Raw genomic sequence first — 3,607 nt, 5'->3', positions numbered from 1 at the left:
AGATCGCATCCTGAAATTGTAAAGACATATCCTCAATTCAATTCCTTTGGACCTGCTAATTAATGTCCGTTCAATCACCAGCAGAGGTAAATCCATATGTGTTTGTTAATTTCATTCTTCTATTCCTTCAATTTCTCAATAGCTAATTAGTCTTGATGTTTTCTATTTTTATTCTTTTTCCTGTTTTTGTTCTATTCATCACAAGCCAATAACCTAACACGTGCTTGTTGAAATTTAATCAATTTTTGTGCTTGATCATATTATGTATGGGGTATTTCTTGATGGGAGTAAGGGACTTAAAGATGAGGAAGAGGGGAACCACTTTTCACGCCAACTTCATTCGGAAAAGATAACCTAAAGCATAGAAAAATATGTGGTATTAAATGGTTTCTCTATTTTCTTTTGTTTGTGGGTTTTGTTGCACCAATGTGTTAGAGTTGTATGAAACCAGTTATTGGGATATTATAATGCATACCAACTGTTCGATTAAATTCTTGGGTTAAAATATTGGGAAATTACTCACATTGTTGGGTTTTTGTCATCTCTGAAGTCTGAACTTCGCATTCAATGAATCCACAAAATAGAGGGAAAAATTCCATATCATGAATTGTTGTCAACAGTCATTTTTTTCATTAAAATATTGTTGGAAACAAAAGATTCAGTGGAAGCTAAGGATGAAGATTGCGGGTTGGTGTGAATGGTTGTGTATGTGAATGCAAGTTTTAGTTTAAAATCTATTTTAAACATTCATAACCACAATAATGATAATATTATTTTTTAGGCTTATATAGACCATTTGTGTTTTCGAAATAATGCATGAAATAAGGCTTTTACTATGATATTTGTTTTGCAGATATCTGAAAGGTGTTGAACACTTAAACATGATATTGTTTCTTAACGAAAAAACATACAAGTTAAGGATATTTTATCTCATTATCCATCGATTAGTGCTTTCATTTTAATGCTAAATGAAAGACTAATTAGTAACTTTCTCCGTCCTCTGTTTTTTTTTAAGTCAATAAATGCATCCTTTTCATTCGTAAAATTTAGAAAGATTGAAGACCATTTTTGTATTTTTTTTTTTTGTTTTTTCTGATGTATTGCTAAGTTCTTCCTTCCAGTTTGAGGTTTTAAGAGCAAAATAGTCATTTATGAGTTAACTAAAAGGGTTGTTAGAATTAGCAACACTTAGATTTGACTTTTCTAAAATAAAAAAGATTCATTTGTGACCTTGGACATCTATAAGAATTATTTATCATAGAAGAGAGAATTTGAATGTTGAGTTTATTGAATCTTAAAAAAACAAATCCATACCCAAGTTGAAATTCATTACCCTTCTTCCACAAGTTAGAGTCAATTTTGACTTTTTTAGTCAAATTTATTAGTTTTTAACAACAAAGACGATTAAACTTGTTTTCACTATGAAGACAAAAAATAAAAATGAAAAGTATGCTTCCTTTTGTAAATATGTTGTCATCACCGAAAACATTTTACCACAGAAAATTTAATTCATCAAACAAATATTGAATTTACAAAGTTAAAAGTTGAGTTTGACTAATAAAGTTGTCTTTGACTATTCATATAGTGGATGCAGAACTTTGATGATTTGCAACAAATGTTCCAGTAGTGCTCCTCGGGACAAAATTAGGTACAAAATTACACATACAATTTACATTTAAAATAATAATCTTATTTTACATTTCAAGATTTTCTTGAAAACAATCACCTATATAATATAAGATTTCTTGAAAAAAATAAGCACTTTAAGCATAATTTTTGTTTTTTCATTACCAGATCTTCGTGATGACGAAAGATATTTAGTTGATCTTGATCATTTTGGTTCTAATGTCATTACATCTGTCAGGTACTAAATCATTGATTTTTGAGTTTTTAGTTATGATTCAACCAATATAGGCAATTCACTTTATGGATATAAAAATATAAGTGCAATTATAGGCATAAAAAGATAACTATGTTGCTATTATGGTTAAAAAATAAAGTATATTGATATAAAAATAGCTTATTTAATAATGTTTTTTTGGTTTGTTAGGGTGAGGAACTGAGGAAACAAATTGGTGTAGCTGCTTATATAGAATGTAGCTCAAAGACTCAACACGCAAAGAAAATGAATCCAAAAACACTCGTATTGTATTCGAGTTTTTGACGATTTTACCCTTGAACATTTAAAGTAAACTTAGTGTATATTTTTAATTCTAATCTTAGAACATGAAAGCTGTTTTTGATACGGCAATTAAGGTTGTTCTTCAATCTCCAAGGCGAAAGGATGTAGTATGGCAAAAAAGGCGTAAAACCTCTGGTTGCTCGATTATGTATGTTTAATGAGTTGTACGTTATGCATTAAAAGATGTACCTTTGACTAACTTTTACCTTGGTGATAACAGGGGCATTATTTGTGGTGGTTGTGCTGCATAGGGTGAAACCATTGATGTCAGCTTGTCAATTTTATGGTTGTCGGTTTTTATTATGGTGAAGGATTTATGTGTGAATGTTGTTAATTAGGGGTAGTTAATATAGTTAGATAACTTCGCGATTTTTATTATCACTATGGTTTTTGCTCGAATGTATGTCGAATTTGGTGGTATGTATATTAGTCTGGTTTCGGTTGCATAAAGCTGCCTACAACCACCACCATTTCCGACCACCATGTGGTTGTTGATGCCTGCGAGTTATCTCTCTTGTTAAGAATCATGTGCCAAATTTGTATTTTTCCTCATTTTTTGTGTTTGAATTCTAGATTTGTGTGATGGTAATTGGCAAGGATCCAACCACTATTTGATTGGTTCATAGTCTTTTCTTGTGGTTGGTAATTTAACAAACGAGGTTAAAATGGTCATTTTATCATAATTTGTTTGTGCCTGCATGGATCGAGCTACTTTATAATAGTAATATTAACTATAAAAGATAAGCAAAATGATCTAAAATGGCAACCAATAACAAAAATTTACCTAGGTCATTGAAAATTGTGCTTAATTGAACAAAATTATTTTTATTCTATTATACCATTGATATCACAGTAATAGCTTGTTACATCATATTTTTTATTTAACATGCTGTAAAAATATAGAAAAAAAAGCTATTAATTTGTTTGTTAACATTTTAAATAGACCATAGGTGATCCGGTCCAACAAATATGTATTTTAGATAATCATACATTAGACCGAAATTGAAATATAAGATTTTATAGCATAAATAAATAAAATTATGATAAAATAGTTTAATTATTTTACCATAAAATAAGCAATAACCATCATAATACACTTAAGAGTTACTATTTGATTTGAGAATGTATCATTAATAGATTATGATTTTTATATGTTTTACTTTATCAACCACCCGTGTAGAACACGGGTTATAACCTAGCAATAATAATATATACGCTAACATTCCCTAGATTTTTTCGTTATTTTTGCTGATGAGTCCCATTTAAGTAACACACGTGCACGATTGATATTTTGAAAAATAAAATAGAAAATGATTGTGATAGAAAAAGGAATCAATGATGAAAATCCCAAGTGTCAAATAACTACAAAGAGAATTGTCCGAATAGCTCCAACCCAAAATAGCCTGCATCAAACCAATCACATCT

The 3,607-nt window shown here is 29.6% G+C and overlaps 1 long non-coding RNA gene across 1 annotated transcript; it reads left to right on the top strand.

Moving 5' to 3' along the window:
* The first annotated feature begins 1,799 nt into the window (after window positions 1-1,799).
* Window positions 1,800-2,712, top strand: LOC145113638 (uncharacterized). Its single transcript, XR_013710819.1, has 3 exons — window positions 1,800-1,864; window positions 2,051-2,330; window positions 2,403-2,712. It is a non-coding gene; the product is annotated as an uncharacterized LOC145113638 (long non-coding RNA).
* Window positions 2,713-3,607: the final 895 nt, after the last annotated feature.

This window comes from Lactuca virosa, chromosome 5, assembly GCF_052849685.1.
Source record: "Lactuca virosa cultivar CGN04683 chromosome 5, Lactuca_virosa_CGN04683_v6, whole genome shotgun sequence".
In the NCBI taxonomy this organism is placed as follows: Eukaryota; Viridiplantae; Streptophyta; class Magnoliopsida; order Asterales; family Asteraceae; genus Lactuca; species Lactuca virosa.
Note: the sequence above shows the minus strand (reverse complement) of the source record. Positions and strands in the feature narration are given on the sequence as shown.